The sequence below is a fragment of the Natator depressus genome, chromosome 25 (assembly GCF_965152275.1).
Source record: "Natator depressus isolate rNatDep1 chromosome 25, rNatDep2.hap1, whole genome shotgun sequence".
Lineage (NCBI taxonomy): Eukaryota > Metazoa > Chordata > Testudines > Cheloniidae > Natator > Natator depressus.
In genome coordinates this window covers 16771398-16789558 of record NC_134258.1, presented here as the reverse complement: position 1 = coordinate 16789558, position 18161 = coordinate 16771398, and the positions used below count along the sequence as shown (strand labels likewise).

The 18161-nt window shown below is 46.3% G+C and overlaps 1 long non-coding RNA gene across 1 annotated transcript; it reads right to left on the bottom strand.

The window, feature by feature from the left end:
• Positions 1-12813: 12813 nt before the first annotated feature.
• Positions 12814-17715, bottom strand: LOC141977726 (uncharacterized). The gene is made up of 3 exons (XR_012636276.1): positions 15788-17715; positions 15295-15411; positions 12814-13901 (listed from the first exon to the last, which is right to left on the bottom strand). It is a non-coding gene; the product is annotated as an uncharacterized LOC141977726 (long non-coding RNA).
• Positions 17716-18161: the final 446 nt, after the last annotated feature.

The window sequence follows — 18161 nt, the reverse complement described above, 5'->3', positions numbered from 1 at the left end:
AGACGTAAGGGTCGCGTAGTGTATTGCCACCCTGATGCCACCATTGCTGCTGCAGCTTGTGGTTCCTGGCACTCAGCATGCAGCTCAAGGTGGACTTCGTGTTGTCACACAGGGGGCTGCATCTTGCCAGAACCCACAGCCCTCTGGCCACTCCCAGCTCACCAGAGGCAACGTTTATATTTGGGGGGGGGGGGTAAGGCAATTTTAATCATGATTCCAGGGGCTATATGAGCACCTGAAAACTCCAGGTTTCTTGCACATGATAACTTAGATATAGTACTCCTGTCAGCTAAATCCTAATTCTTATATATATATATATAGGAAAAAATATAAACTGAAAATGTGGCTTTAGTTGGAGTTTGTATATATGTATGTTTAGAACAATCAGGAGACAATACAGCAAGACAGTCCCACTCCCAAGCCTGAAGGTGTCACTTCTGGAGCTTTAACACAGATATCAGAAACACACATTTGCTATTTTGTACATTATCTTTAGTACAGATATATACAAAGTGAGCAAATAAGCACATTTTTAACCAGAGTTTATTTAACACACACTCTGTGTTACTACCATTATCTACTCAAAATTAAGTAAATGCTTTTTAGTGGAGTGAAAAACGATTCACTAAAATAAACATACATGATTGATGTGGTGTTTTCTCTTTTATTAAGAAAGGAAATTCATTTCTCTAAATATTTTGGCATTTATGTTTACCGATCGATCAAAATCATGTACCTGACTCACTAAAGTTTGACAGGTTTCAGAGTAGCAGCTGTTAGTTTGTATCCGTAGAAAGAAAAGGGGTACTTGTGGCACCTTAGAGACTAACAAATTTATTTGAGCGTAAGCTTTCGTGAGCTACAGTTTATGCTCAAATAAATTTGTTAGTCTCTAAGGTGCCACAAGTACTCCTTTTCTTTTTACTAACATTTGAGTCCATCATGGTTATTAGTATCGTACATGTAACCACATTTATTTTCATACAAATGTTAAGTTATTTTACAGAGATCACTAAAAATACGATTTGAAAATAAGCGACCTTCAGCTATAGTGGCTACAGTTGTGAGTAGATGCAGAATTTATGTTCTAGCAGGATACTATTATTTGATTGTCTGACTTTTATCATATTGTGCTTTATCATTGTTATTTTAAATAATTAATGAAAATTAAGCAATTACAATTACCAGCCCGGACAGGTTAGGCATTTTAGAACTCATTTCTACCTTAAATTTAATTATTTGAGTAGTAAAATTATGAAATGCACAGACCACAGAAAAAATAAACAACCAGCACTCTAACCCTTAAACTTTGAAATGCACCATGCACATATAGTCTCTGCAATTTTATTCTTTCAAAGGAAGTAATAACAACAACAGTACAAGTGTGTATGTAAGAGAGAGGCTGTGTGTATTTGGCGAGTGAGAGACAGCACACTCTTACTTTAAGCGGAGACCTCACTAATCAGAAGGCTTGTTCAGTCCAGCAGCAGAACTCAGCATCTCCCACTCAGGACCCAGAGGCAACAGCACAAACTCCTCACTCCCCCTACCCAAGCTCAGCAAAGAACAGATACAAAGACGGGGGATTGTGACACCCCAGCATCAGCCTCTGCAGAGCGGACAAGAGGTTCCCAGGACCAGCTTGGCCAAGGGTTGCTCCAAGTGTGGGTAGGGGGCAAGAGCAGGGGCACTGAAACAGAGGGCACCAGGGAGCCATGCCCCATTACTTTTAATATTACTTTCTACAAGCCATAAGGGGAAGAAACACCTGTGTTTCTCGACAGGACAGTATTCAGGGCACACCTCATGTTCCCATGAGGAATACTATCGATGACACACCTCTTGTTTCCAGAGGGGACAGTATTCAGGACACACTCCTTGTTCCCAGGAGGAGTGCTATTGATGACACACCTCTTGTTTCGGGGGGGCAGTATTCAGTACACACCCTTGTTTCCAACAGGACTACAATTCATGACACACTCCTTGTTTCTGGATGGGGCAGTATTCAGGAGACACCTCTTACTTCCAGAGGACACAGTATTCAAGACACACTCCTTGTTTCCAGAGAACATTGTACTCATAATATATCTCTTCTTCCCAAAAGGAACGGTGTTCAGGACACACCTCTTGTTCCCGGGGGAGTACTATTGATGACACAACTCTTGTTTCCAGAGGGGACAGTATTCAGGACACACCCCTTGTTTCCAAAGGGGGACACACCTCTTGTTCCCACTAGGAGTACTAATGATGACACACCCCTTATTTCCTGGAGTACCACCAGTGATGACACACCCCTTGTTCCCAGGAGGAGTACTATTGATGACACACATCTTGTTTCCAGAGGAGACAGTATTCATGGCACACTTCTTGTTTCTGGAGGACACTGTACTCATAACACATCTTTTGTTGCCAGAAAGGACAGTATGCTGGACATAGCTCTCGTTCTCAGGAGGACTATTAATGACTCACCCCTTCTTTTTACAGGGGACACTATTCGAGACTCACCCCTTCTTTCTGCAGGGGACACTATTCAGGATAAACCCCTTGTTCCCAGAGGGGACTGTATTCAGAACACACCTCTCCTCTCTGGAGGGAACAGTCTTCGGAACATACTTCTTGGTCCCTGTGGGGACAGTATTCGTGACACACCACTTGTTTTTATGAGAAGTATTATTGATAAAACACCCCTTCTTTCTGTGGGGGGACAGTATTTGTAACACACCTCTCCTTTCCAGAGGGGACAGTATTCAGGACCCACCTCTTGTTCCCAGAGGGAGCACTATTGATGACACACTTCTTGTTTCTGGGGGGCACAATATTCGGGACACACCCCTTGTTCCCAGAGGAGACAGTATTCAGAACACACTTCTCGGTCCCACTGGGGACAGTAATTGTGACACACCTCTTGTTCCCAGGAGTACTATTGATGAGACAGCTCTTGTTTCCGGGGGGACGTTATTCGGGACTCACTTCTCGTTCCCAGGAGGAGTACTATTGATGACACCCCTCTTGTTTCGGGGGGATAGTATTCAGGACACACCGTTTGTTTTTGGGGGGACTACAATTCACGACATGCCTTTGTTTCCAGGGGGACTACAATTCATGACACACCCCTTGTTTCGGTGGGAACGGTAGTCAGCGGTCATACCTTGTTCCCAGAGCAGACGGTATTCATCTCACACCCCTCGTGTCTAGAGGGCAGGATCCTCGTAGCACATCTCTTATTCCTCGAAAGGACAGTATTCAGGACACACCTCTTGTTCTCAAAAGGTGTACTATTAATGACACCTATAGTTTCTAGGAGCAATACTATTAATGATAAAAAGAAAAGGAGTACTTGCAGCACCTTAGAGCCTAATAAACGTATTGGAGCGTAAGCTTTCGTGAGCTACAGCAGATGAAGCTCACGAAAGCTTACGCTCCAATACATTTGTTAGTCTCTAAGGTGCCGCAAGTACTTCTTTTCTTTTTACAGATAGAGGCTTACACGGCTGCTACTCTGAAACCTGTCATTATTGATACACCCTTTCGGGAGGGGACGCTATTCAACACACCTCTTGTTCCCAGAGGGGACTGTATTCAGAACACACCTCGGGGGGCCAGTATTTGTGTCACGCTTCTGGTTTCTGCAGGGTCAGTATACATGACACACCCCTTGTTTAATGGGAGAGGGGGACAGTATTCACGTCACACCTCTTGGTTCCAGAGAGGACAGTATGCGTATCACACCTCATTTCCAGGAGTACTATTGGTAACACACCCCTTCTTTCTGGAGGGCACAGTATTCGTGACACACCCCTTGTTCCCCGAGGTTGTGTCACACCTCTTCTTTCCAGGAGAAGTACTATTGATGACGCACCCCTTCTTTTTGGAGGGGACAGTATTCCTGACTCACCCCCTTCTTCCCAGGTGGAATGCTATTGACAACAGATCCCTGGGGTTCCTGAGCACGGAGTCGACCCTGCACGGGACATGTTTTCGCTGAGGGAATGTGGCCGAGAAGACACTGAAGGCATCTTGTCACGGGAACGATTATATTGGGGAAAATTAGAATCGCACCGTCTGCAAAGCAGACTGCTACAGCGGGGAATTAAACTACTTCCTGTTTCTGAAGAAGACTAACAAAACCATATTTTTTTATTATACATAAAATGTTACTGACTAACCGTGTTACACCAAAATGTTGTACCAATAAAATAAAAACCAGCAGGATCTTATTAGAGGGGAAAGGCAAAATGCCACATTTATTGTAAATATAATAAAGAAATATAAAACTCACACTGTCCTATCGTTACTTATTCCTTGCTTAACTATATATATATATATATATTCATTCATTCATTCATTCATACCAGTTCTGCATAGGGGTTTATAGTTACCAGCCTAGAGGTTGCTCGTGACAGGGTACTGGCCAGGTAACCTGTACACGAGAGTGGAGCCGAGTCCGTGTCAGATGCGCATCCGATGCTCCTGAAGGGTAGTGGCAGAACTGGAGACTCAAAGTTCTCAGTCCTTAGTATCCATTTTTATAGGAATTTCTTCCTATGCCAGTCCATGGAATTTGCTTTGTCATATTGTTAGTCATGACTGCTCCAGGACGGCTGTCAGGTGCTCATCAGCTTTCTTCATCCTTTGAATTGGTCGGGTGGATCCCAGTCTGCCCTCCGGTGGGGTTCTCTGGTTGTCTCCACCTGGCGTCTTCTTCGGCCAATCGATGTTAAATTCCTAGGCTGGCACTTCCCTGATTATTCAAAACCCACCATTCATTCACATACATTCCTTACTTTAATAAAAAAACGTATTTCTCATTTCACCGAGTATTGTTATTTTATTTGAGACTCCCTGTCTTTTAACATTCCTTCGGTATTGCCTTTCTTCTATTATACAAAGGTGTTATTTATTTGAGACTCCCAGTTTTTTAACATTCCTGATCCAAACTATAGAGGGTGGGGGGTCTCTATGTGACATTTCTATGAGTGCCGCTCCAATTCGCGGTTCTTCATGGGTGTTACAAACAAGCATGTCAATCTCCATCACAAAGTATCCGTTTGCAAAGTGGAGCCAATTGAACATAAAGTGAAGTTAGTTAACAAGCATGTCAATCTCCATCACAAAGTATCTGTTTGCAAAGTAGAGCCAATTGAACATAAAGTGAAGTTAGTTAACAATCATGTCAATCTCCATCACAAAGTATCTGTTTGCAAAGTAGAGCCAATTGAACATAACCATTTGAGAAAGTAACGTTAATTGATTGGTTTACATTTATAAGCGTCAATCTCAATTACAATCAATGAAAAGCGCCAATACAGAGAAAGCAGAGTCAATTAAGCCGTTTAGTTTTACAAGCGTCAATCTTAATAACAAGTGAGAAAGTATCAATTCAGAGTCAAATTGAGCGGTTTAGTTTTACAAGCGTCCTCATAACAAGTGAGAGAAAGTATCAATTTAGAGTCAATATGAGCGGTTTGGTGTTACAAGCGTCCATCTTAATAACAAGTGAGAAAGTATCAATTTAGAGAAAGCAAAGCCAATTGAGCGGTTTGCAAGGTACGGTTTGCAAGCTTTAATACAGAATTGTAAATCAATATTGCAGATTTACAATTATGTCAAATAGAAGAATTATAAATGCAGATTTAATAAATATTATGAATCAATATTGCAGGTTTACAATTTCTTATGAACAGAATCACAAATATTGGAATATGCCTACAACCGTAGATCATTATTGGTTTCCAAGAGGACAGCAGGATACTATTTGAGTGTTGCTATTAATATTTACTTCAGAAACAAGATGGCTGGGGCAGCACCCCAAAGCACAAAGTTTCTAATAGCTGCAGCCCTTGTGCACATTTGAATCCTGCATGGAGAAAAGTGCTCTCTGATTGCCTCCCATACATGCCCCTCCTGGACTACGGCAACCTCTCAGATCTACCTAACCCAAACTCATTCCAAAGGGGCAGGAGGAGGGCCAGCTGTGAGCACTCCTCTTTCCCCAACTCCCAAAGCCTTTGAACGAGCAGTTACAGGAAAAAAAACCCTCCTCCCCATCATGAGCTTGTGTGAAAAACTCATGTCCTCAAAAACTGTCTCCTTTGACTAGAAAATGTTCCTCATTCCATCGCTAGTGTTCCCTACCCACCCAATGAAAATGGTCTCTCTTCCATATAAACAGGAAGTAGCCCTCCTTCCATAACTACATTTATCCCCAGCCTTTAAGTGGCGTACATTCCATCAACAGTAACCTGTCTGAACATAAAATGCCCCAAGTCCCGTCAAGGGTGTGTTCCATGAAAAACAAGCAACACCCCAAATCCACTGTATACCGTCCCCCACAGAAACAAGAAATAGCCCACATACCAATCAAAGTGACCCCCGGTGACGTTCCCCAGGGTAGAACCTGAACCGCTCAACTCCTGTCTCCCTTGAACTGTGCTTGGCTAGTGAAAAGCAGCCTCTCCACACTCTGCTCAAACACATACATGAACATGTACAGTCGCTCCCAGCCGCTCACGAACGATGTACAGGGTGACATACACACATTTTCAGTCCTGGCCTTGGACCCCAGAAATGTGCATCTTTAACTGTCCAGCACACTACTGCACAGAACAAGCTCATTATTAGTCCATCACGTCATCCAAGGAAACGATTATGCCCGAGCCTTTGTTAACCTAATTAGAGATTCCCCAAATACATCGACTGCAACACGCTGCTTCGACGCAACAAGTCGATTAACTAGGAAAATATCACTTACGAGGATAAAATCACAAACCAATTCTGAATTTTATGGCCTTACACATTTTATTTCTTTTGTAACCAATTCCTAAACATCACCAAGCTAAATACCATTTCAAAGCCAAAAGTTTTCTCACCCAACAGCTTACAGCAGTTCATACTAACTGGAAAGACTTCCAGCCACAACCGCCCTCCCCACAGTTCGGTGATGCTCCAATTGTCCGTCAAGCGATCTTGTTGCCGTGAGTACAGACAGAGGAGGACAGCTAACGATGAGGTCGCTGTCTCTTATTCTTGGGTGGTCCTCCTCTCTTTCAGAAATATCCCCAACTGGGGTGCAGACGATCCATCACGGGCATAACTGAAATGAGTACTAGTTAGTAAAACTAAGATTGCTTTAAATAGTACAAGGACCTGTGATCGTGAGCAAACTGCAATAAATCCTTGCTGATCTTAAATACAAAAAAGAAGCTTACAAGAAGTGGAAGATTGGACAAATGACCAGGGATGAGTATAAAAATATTGCTCGGGCATGCAGGAGTGAAATCAGGAAGGCCAAATCACACCTGGAGTTGCAGCTAGCAAGAGATGTTAAGAGTAACAAGAAGGGTTTCTTCAGGTATGTTAGCAACAAGAAGAAAGTCAAGGAAAGTGTGGGCCCCTTACTGAATGAGGGAGGCGACCTAGTGACAGAGGATGTGGAAAAACCTAATGTACTCAATGCTTTTTTTGCCTCTGTCTTCACGAACAAGGTCAGCTCCCAGACTGCTGCGCTGGGCAGCACAGCATGGGGAAGAGGTGACCAGCCCTCTGTGGAGAAAGAAGTGGTTTGGGACTATTTAGAGAAGCTGGACGTGCACAAGTCCATGGGGCCGGATGCGTTGCATCTGAGAGTGCTAAAGGAGTTGGTAGATGTGATTGCGGAGCCACTGGCTGTTATCTCTGAAAACTCATGGCGATCGGGGGAAGTCCCGGACGACTGGAAAAAGGCTAATGTAGTGCCCATCTTTAAAAAAGGAAAGAAGGAGGATCCTGGGAACTACAGGCCAGTCAGCCTCACCTCAGTCCCTGGAAAAATCATGGAGCAGGTCCTCAAGGAATCAATTCTGAAGCACTTAGAGGAGAGGAAAGCGATCAGGAACAGTCAGCACGGATTCACCAAGGGCAAGTCATGCCTGACTAATCTAATTGCCTTCTATGACGAGATAACTGGTTCTGCGGATGAAGGGAAAGCGGTGGACGTGTTGTTCCTTGACTTTAGCAAAGCTTTTGACACTGTCTCCCACAGTATTCTTGCCAGCAAGTTAAAGAAGTACGGGCTGGATGAATGGACGATAAGGCGGCTAGAAAGCTGGCTAGACTGTCGGGCTCAACGGGTAGTGATCAATGGCTCCATGTCTAGTTGGCAGCCGGTATCGAGTGGAGTACCCCAAGGGCCGGTCCTGGGGCCGGTTTTCTTCAATATCTTCATAAATGATCTGGAGGATGGTGTGGATTGCACCCTCAGCAAGTTTGCAGATGACACTAAATGGGGAGGAGAGGTAGATACGCTGGAGGGTAGGGATAGGATACAGAGGGCCCTAGACAAATTGGAGGATTGGGCCAAAAGAAATCTGATGAGGTTCAACAAGGACAAGTGCAGAGTTGTGCACTTAGGACGGAAGAATCCAATGCACCGCTACAGACTAGGGACCGAATGGCTAGGCAGCAGTTCTGCAGAAAAGGACCTAGGGGTTACAGTGGACAAGAAGCTGGATATGAGTCAACGGTGTGCCCTTGTTGCCAAGAAGGCCAATGGCATTTGGGATGTATAAGTAGGGGCATTGCCAGCAGACCGAGGGACGTGATCGTTCCCCTCTATTCAACATTGGTGAGGCCTCATCTGGAGTACTGTGTCCAATTTTGGGCCCCACACTGCGAGAAGGATGTGGAAAAATTGGAAAGAGTCCAGCGGAGGGCAACAAAAATGATTCGGGGACTGGAACACATGACTTATGAGGAGAGGCTGAGGGAACTGTGGATGTTTAGTCTACGGAAGAGAAGAATGAGGGGGGATTTGATAGCTGCTTTCAACTACCTGAAAGGGGGTTCCAAAGAGGATGGCTCTAGACTGTTCTCAGTGGTAGCGGATGACAGAACGAGGAGTAATAGTCTCAAGTTGCAGTGGGGGAGATTTAGGTTGGATATTAGGAAAAACTTTTTCACTAGGAGGGTGGTGAAACACTGGAATGTGTTACCTAGGGAGGTGGTGGAATCTCCTTCCTTAGAAGTTTTTAAGGTCAGGCTTGACAAAGCCCTGGCTGGGATGATTTAATTGGGGATCGGTCCTGCTTTGAGCATGGGGTTGGACTAGATGACCTCCTGAGGTCCCTTCCAACCCTGATATTCTATGATTCTAAATTATTAAAGCTTAGAACATAAAACTGTCTAAAATAATAACTGCACCGTTGTTGCAGTCATTCCAGAACAACGGTTTTGGCCTGTAGCTAAATTACAGCAAATTAGTAAACAAATGGTTTTTAAAAAACTGACAATTGTAAAGGTTATTTACTTACTTTTTAACAACATATTAAGCCGTTAGCCACGTAGTTAATAAATATGCAAAAAACATTTTACCCATGTGTGACATTCCACAGCGTACAATCTATACCAGCGAGTCCCAACTGCGGGTCTGTGAGCCCTGGTGCCCCATGGGGTAGAAGACCTGGCATTGCGCAGGGCTAAAGCTGGGAGCCCCAAGCACTGGCCTCCCGTGGGACAGAAGCCCCCAGCCCTCCAATCTGGTGGCTGAAGCCTGGAGCCCCCCACAGCCCCCCGCGCAGTGGGGCAGAAGCCCTGATCTAGACTGTTGAACAGATGCGTCCCCTTAGTTCTCCAACCTGGAGTGCTTTTTACACTGCTTTGCTGTGAGAAGCGCCACTACCATTCAGTTCATACACAGCCTCCAGGTTGTGAATTACTCCCAGCTATACAGCGTGAATGCCAGCAACCAGCCACATGCATGTTACGCTGCAGAAGAAGAGCAGCAAATTCCCAATCTCAGACTCCCCCCACCCCCAGCAATGTGCATCTTGTACTGCCCGGGACACGAGCGGACAGTGTGAGCTCATATAAAGGCTGTCGTTTCATCAATAGAAAATGATATGCACAAGCCATGTTATCTCAAGTGGAAGGTCCCAAATGCACTGCTTAGCAAATACAATTGTTTTATTGTTAATCTTTCTTTCTGTAGTTAAAAGTCAGCAGTTCTCCAACTGGGGGTCCTGATGAAAAGGGGGGTTGCGGCATTGCCAATCTACCTTGTGTGCTGCCTTTAGAGCTGGGGGGGCTGGCAAGTGGGGGCTGCTAGCTGGGCGCCCAGCTGCGAAGGCAGCACCGCTGCTGGCAGAAGTACGGGTGGCAGTACCATTCCATGCGAGGTCAGCAGCTGCTGCTCTCTGACTGCCCAGCTCTGAAGGCAGCGCGTAAGTAAGGGTGGCACGGTATGGGGACGGAGGTTGTCGCAGCCTGCAATATTTTCAAAAGGGGTCCCGGCCAAAAAGTTTGAGATCCTCTGTTTTAAATGATTGCAAGTACTGAGGCATGAAAGCAAGAATTGGTTAAAAAGAAAATAAGATAAAACGCACAGCAATACCTAACTTAGCAAGTTGAATGGATTCAAAGCTAAGCTTTTTCTTTCCGTATGCTCTTCACAGTCTGTACTAGCTAGAGGCCTCCAGGCTAGGACCCGTCCACCAGTTGTGTTTCTTTAGGTGCTGTTGCTGCTATGAGTGGTGAAGAGCGGAGGAGAGAGGTGATTTTTCTTCTCTCCTTATACTTTTGACTCACTGTGATTTATGCAAGGGAAATTCATTTTTACTTTGCCCGCTTAACCTAGCTTTGATTTGTTTGGTTCCAAGCATGTGTGTTCCCTGCTCTCATTTCCACTGGCTGTATCTGTCTTATATCGGTTATATTGGAGGTGTACGTGACCATTACTAACAAATCTGTCCCACCTTCACCTTGTAAAATGCATGGTCTCTACAGATATCAAAGATGATACACAAATCAGATTCAACCTTTAAAGTTGTGCCAACCATATCTGGAGAGCCGTATGAGCAAGAACATAATATATGTAATAAAAATGTATTAAACAAATTTTGCTTTTTGTAGAAAAGAAAACATAATCTAATCATTATGGCTTTGAGTCACAATTTGTGATACAGTTCTCCAATAAGTGGGCTTCATTATAATTTAAGGTTTCAGAGTAACAGCCGTGTTAGTCTGTATTCGCAAAAAGAAAAGGACTACTTGTGGCACCTTAGAGACTAACCAATTTATTTGAGCATAAGCTTTCGTGAGCTACAGCTTACATCTGATGAAGTGAGCTGTAGCTCACGAAAGCTTATGCTCAAATAAATTGGTTAGTCTCTAACGTGCCACGAGTACTCCTTTTCTTATTATAATTTAAGGCATGCAAAGCTCCTTTCTTTAAACTTTGACTTTCCAATTTTGATTTGACTAAATAGTAGAAAATTCCAAGAAACATTGTGGATTTGAGGTCATTAAGCTATCAAAGTGGAGACATAATTTATGTGTAGCTAAAAAGAAACTAAAAACTGATATTAAGTTGTAAGATGTTTAGCAGCACATCACCTTTTATTAGATACTTTGGGCTGTAAGCTGAAAATGGGTAAAGATCATCATTTGTTCCACCGCTTGCATATTTAAAGCTGCACATTCATACAGACTATTAACATGTTATGCACCGGTGGTTAAACTTGCTTATTTGGCATTATAATTTATCCTTGTGGAATTTGAGTTTTGTTTTTTTTTAACCATCAGCAGTCAGCTGATGTTTTTGGGACCACTTTTTGTAGTTACGAGCCATTTCCTACACCCAAAAGCAGTTAACAGGGAAAAAAGTGGAAAAAATAATAACAGCCCAATGCTAAAACAACAGTGCATGAAAGAAAAGTATCATTATGAAACCAACACACAGAAGTGTGGTTCTGTAACTATCCTTGTAGGACATGTGACAAATTATAGGTAGCTAACAAAACAGTAGTGTGATAGCAGCTCTGATTTAAGCTAAGTTGAAAGCTATGTGGTTAAGCAAGTAAAGTTTGGGTTTTTAATGCTTTTGCAGTAAACCTTAATCACATTTTAAAACACTTTAGGGTTACTAAGTTTTACCAGTTATAAAAATGACACACTGTAATATAAACAAAAGAAAAACAAGCAAGTGTTTAACATATGAAAAAATAATTATAAATGGTTAACGCTTCAATTTTTTTAAGCAAAAGCACTCTCACAATTGGCTTTCCAATTGCAGTCTTAGCATGCCACGATTCACAAGTAAATGAAAGAACTAATTTTTTTCCACACCAAGAAAAAAGCGGTTGAGAGCATAAAAAACTGCAATTGATGTTGTCTTTTTGAAAAGGGGACTTTGAGTGGCTACACAACACAAACTTAACAACTATCTGTTTCAATTTCTGTGCTTTTTGGTTTGGATGCATTTTGTTTCTTTTGTATTTTTCAAGTAATTATTTCATGAAATTTGGATTGAATTGTAGAGTTTTCAAGTGTGTGGGCTTGTTTATATCATCAAAATTCACATAACTCATCTTGTTTCAGTTACCCTGGCTCGGTTCTAGCTCCTTGATCAGGGGCGGGCAAACTTTTTGCCCCGAGGGCCGCATCGGGTTTCTGAAATTGTCTGGAGGGCCAGTTAGGGGAGGCTGTGCCTCCCCAAACAGCCAGGTATGGCCCGATCCCCCTTTGCTTCTCACCCCCTGACAGTCCCCCTGCAACTCCTGCCCTATCCAACCCCCCTGTTCCCTGATGGCCCCCCGGGGACCCCTGCCCCATTTGCCCCCCGCTCTCTGTCCCCTGACCACCCGTGGACTCCCTGCCCCTAACTGCCTCCCGCCGCCCCATCCAACTCCCCTCTCTCCTTCCTGACTGCCCCCCCCGACCCCTGCCCCATCCAACCACCCCTTCTCCTTGACCGCCCCCAGAACCCCTGCCCCTGACTGCCCCATCCCTCCAACCCCTATCCACACCCCTGCCCCCTGACCACCACCCTCAACTCCCCTGCCCTCTATCCAACCCCCTGGCTCCGTGCCTCCCGACCACGCTGCCTGGAGCGCTGGTGGCTGGCGGCGCAGCTGCACCAGGAGAGGCAGCCGCGCTGCATGGCACAGAGACCGGGTCAGGCCGGGCTCTGCAGCTGCGCTGCCCCAGGAGCTCGCAGCCCCCCCCGCCCAGAGTGTTGCGCCAGCAGAGCAGTGAGCCGAGGCTGCGAGAGAGGGGCCGGGGGCGAGCGTCCCAGGCCAGGAGCTCAGGGGCTGGGCAGGACGGTCCCACGGGCCGTAGCTTGCCCACCTCTGTCCTAGATCCAAAGATGTGACTCATATTGAGTACAGAATGGGGCTTGATTCTGTGGCAGCACAGGCTCAGTGTGTCTCTCAAAAATGGGAATGAGGCTACGAGACACTGCCTATTTTAGGTGAACTGAATTGACAAGGCACGGGGACCTTTCTTTGTTTGGGAGAAATGGTCGTAACACAATACGGTGGCCATCGTGATTTGAAAGCAGGGGATGCTATTGAACAGATGTTGCTGGTTTTGTGAGAGCGACACTAATAATGGGATGAGGGATTTACCATGGCCACCCATCCCTGGAACCAAGGCAGTGACGGAACGCAGAGTGTTTCATGTTTTACGGAGAACATTATTCACCAGGTCAGAGGCCAGAAGCTTAAAGTCAGAGCCAGGCAGGATGGGGCAACTGCCGCTCTAGGTGGTGCAATGATGCAGGCTGCCAAAATGTTCCCCCATCTTGTTCTTGTACCGGTTGGGGGTTCCAGGGCTGTGGCTGCTCCTCAGTTCCCGGCTGCCCTTCGACAACTCACAGACCTTAAGAGCCGCTTGGGTGCGGGTCCCGCTCCAGCTAGATTCAGAGGCCTTTCCTCAGGGGCCGACCCCATACTAACAAATTCTCTCCACCGACAAGAGTCTTTGCAGCCCTCCCTCAATACTTAACTGAAGCAAATTTCTATTTGCTCTTACTCTGCAGATCACTGTCTGGCTTCGATCCCTAGGGATGGGCTCAGGGTGGCTGCTCCTTCTTAGGTCTCTGCCACAGGTTGGCCATTCTCTCATCTACCCAATCTCATGAGGAACTGAAAAGAGAAAGAGAGAACACTTGTAAGCTAGGCCACCACTGGTGCATGGAAGACAGACAGACACACAGGTGTAACTGACTTCTGCTCATTGGAGCCCCGTTCTTTATTCCTCTCCAGCCCACCCAGGGCCTAAAATGCTCATCACTCCCAAGGAACTACAGCCCTCCAGGAAAGGGACAATCCCAGACAATTACCAGCCACGGGCAGAGCTGTACCTTCCCCAGGACACATCCCATGGAAATGAGAAGCATCTCTCTGTTCTCAAGGAAGCACCTCACTATGCAGATACTGGAGAGAGATATTTCACAAACAAACACCTGCTCCTCCAACATCACAAGAGACCTCCTCAGCTCCGTTGGCAAGTGAAATGTCTAGATTGTGCAGGTCCACTTCCTCCACATGCTCCTCCTCTGTCTGGGGTTGCTGCACTGGCCTGGAGCAGGCCTCTGCAAGAACAGCAAACCACCTATGGAAGAGCCATCGCTGCCAGAAAGGCTATAGGTGCAGGAGATCTTCCAGTACCTGCCTCCTTCTCCCATCTGTACTACATCACCTCCATTGCAGTAAAAGACACGGACTAAACACTTGATGGGTCAAATGGCCTTTTACGCCCCCCTTCTGCCAGCTCTAACATGCTTTCCTGCCCCCATCCTGTCAGCTCTTATATCCAAGACTGTGAGGACACACAAAGAGCATCCATGCCCAATTTCTGTGAAGGGAGACAGTACCAGAAGAGGCAAGAAGAGGGAGCATGCACGTCTGTGTTGGCCACAGAAGACAGAGAGAGAGAGCGAGAGAGAGAAACATGGAAGGAAGAAAAGCATCTCAGTGGCTGGACTGACCTCCTGCTGGGGAGAACACTCCACTCCTGGTCAGATAAAAAAGCAGCCCCTGAAAATAAGAGCCTTGTCTCCCTCGTAACCAGAGCTAGTCACGAACCTTTTCCTACACACTAAGCGCCAGCTAACAGAAAGTCCCAGCCTGGAGCCAGGTGGACCGTGAGTAGAGCCCTCACAGCTTGCCTTCGCTTTCCCTCACATGAGGGGAGTTGACTCTGACCCGCCACTTTTCCCTTGGTACTAAACCCAACACAAGGGGGGGTGGGGGGGAGAGACAGTAAAATTAGCATCTCAGTCGGCAACACTGCTCTTCTGTCATCTCCCACACTCCAGGGTTCTGCCCTCAACCCCCATTGCACTTTGCCTTTATAACTACAAATAGAAAACACCTGTTGCAATGGCACCGGAAATAGTGACTCTGCAGAGGAGACTTGCCTCTTCCTCAGCCTTAATCCTACAGAGCCCCATGCCCAATGAGGAAGCTCACGGCCTGTGAAGAAAACTAGAGTGAGTACAGAATGAGGAATTCAAAGCACTGATCGTTTACTCACAGTCAGTTATGCGGAAGGCAGAAAGCGGAGGACTGTTAATCTTCGCTTATAAGAATGTCCAGGCTGCTCAGGTCAACCTCTGCCAGCTTCTCCTGCAGCTGCTGCTCGACGATTCCTCTGCAAGCACCACAATTAAGCCAAGCAGGAGCCATCACTCCACAAAACTCAACTGGTGCGCAAAACCTTGCCCTCATACCTGCCTCCCTCTCCCATCCCATCTACATCGGCCCCACTTGATGAACAGAGACTCAGTCAACACTGACAGTGATGCTCCACTCTCATGCGCACTCCCCCGCGTGATTTTTGTCCCCTCCTACTTCTTCATGGCTCCCGAGACCTAGCCAGTGGGGATGCACACCTAGCACGCCTGCCCGTGTGCTATGAAGGGAGACCGAAGAAGGAGAAACAAGCACAGACAGACAAAGTGTGTCAGCCAACACACTAGAGTAGAGAAGAGAGAGAGAGAAACAGGGGAGGAAGGCAAGAAACTCACCAGCTACAGTCATCCTCCTGGATCCAGCTTTTGCTGCAGTGGACACACCTCTCCTGGCCAGACAGATGAGCAGCCCCTGATAATGGGGGCCTTGTCTCCCTCGTAGCCACAGCTAGTCAGGAACCTTTTCTTACAAACACAGACCTAGCTAATGGTGCGTCCCTGCCTGGAGCCAGGTGCGCCGTGACCAGACTCCTCACCAAACCAGACACTTATCTTACTGACAGCGATGGCTGCTCTGCTTCCAGCTAGATGGCATCACCGTAGCCTGGCATCAACAATGCTCAGTGTCTCATGGCTCTTGTACGCTTTCCATCTCACAACAGGGGTGGGCTCTTACCCTTGACACGAAGCACAACACAAGAGGGAAAAACAAAAGTTATCGTCGGAATCTGCAATGTTGTGTCGGTGGTTCTTCTCCCTCTCCCATTAGACCTTCATAGATACAATTAAAAAGCACACAACACACACTCAACCTGTGGAATTGCTGGCCAGAGAGTGCTGTGAAAGCCAAGACTATAATAGGGTTCAAAAAAGAACTAGGTAAATTCATGGAGAATAGGTCCATCAATGGCTATTAGTCAGGATGGGCAGGGATGGTGTCCTTATCCTCTTTTTGCCAGAAGCTGGGAATGGGCAACACAGGATGGATCACTTCTCGATTGCCTGTTCTATTCATTCCCTCTGAAGCACCTGGCATTAGCCAGTCGGAAGACAGGATAGTGGGCTAGATGAACCTTTGGTCTGACCCCAAATTGCCATTCTTACGTTGATATGTTAAGCAGCCCATTGCACCTGTATTCAAGAGAGTCACTGTGCAGAGAAGACTGTTGTCTCTTCCCCTGGTCGTAAACCCACCCCTACTCACAAAATAGGGAAATTCTCCTCCCACACCCAGAACAAGGAAGAAAACTTTTATGAGAAACCAAGTCTCACTTAAAGGGAAGCAGCCGTCTGTACTCTGGCTCTACCATGCATTTATCTAAGCCCTAGTCTACACTGGGTCGGGGAGGGGGGGGATCGACTTAAGATATGCAACTTCAGCTACGAGAATAGCGTAGCTGAAGTCGACGTATCTTAGGTCAACTTACCTCGGCGTCTTCACGGCACGGGGTCAACTGCCACCGCTCCCCCGTCGACTCCGCTTGCGCCTCTCACGATGGATTTATCGCGTCTCGACTAAAATTGACCCCCGATACATCGATTGCTACCCGCTGATCCGGCGGGTAGTGTAGACATACCCTTAGGCTTCAGCCCTGCTGCTAAAAGCCGTGAAGTGTAGCCGCTGTTTGTCGTCTCTCCTGCCAACAAAAAACTCCCACTCCCAACGAGCGGCATTTGTATTGTGAGCAGGAGAGCGCTCCTGCCAACAATGTGTGTGGTTCACACTGGTACTTGTCGTGGCAAAACTTTTAGTTTCGGGGTGGAGGGATGGGGGAGGGGGTTAACACTTCTGAAAGACAAAAGTTTTGTCCTTCAATGCCAGCATAGACATACCTTACAGACAACTCAGCCTGCAGCGGCCCTGGAACAACAGTAACACCGGGTGGAAGGGCGGGGTTATGCACAGAGGATTTTACCCATAGAGCAACAGTGACGCTGAGTGACCACGGAGTAATCCACAAAACATTTCCCTCACGGAGAAACAGTGACACTGGATGGCCACTCGGGTTAATGCACACAGCATTTATCTCATGGAGCAACAGTGACACTGCGTGGCTAATCCAGGTAATGCACAAAGCATTTCCTTTGTGGAACAACTGTGGATTACCCTGAGTGACCACCCACTGTCATTGTTGCTCCATGAGGGAAATGCTGTGTGCATTACCTCGACTGGTCACCTGGCGTCACTAAAATATTTCCCGCATGGAGCAAGAGTGAAACCAAGTGGCCAATCCAGGTAATGCACAAACCATTTCCCTCACCAAGGAAGAGAGGCAACGAGGGGCCACTCGGGTTAATGCACAACCCATTTCCCTCATGAAGCAACAGTGACACTGGGTGACCAGTTGCACAAATGCACAAAGCATTTCCCTTATGCAACAACAGTGACAATCATAGAATATCAGGGTTGGAAGAGATCCCAGGAGGTCATCTAGTCCAACCCCCTGCTCAAAGCAGGACCGATCCCCAACTGAATCATCCCAGCCAGGGCTTTGTCAAGCCTGACCTTAAAAACTTCTAAGGAAGGAGATTCCACCACCTCCCTAGGTAACGCATTCCAGTGTTTCACCACCCTCCTAGTGAAAAAGTTTTTCCTAGTATCCAACCTAAACATCCCCCATTGCAACTTGAGACCATTACTCCTCGTTCTGTCATCTGCTACCACTGAGAACAGTCTAGATCCATGCTCTTTGGAACCCCCTTTCAGGTA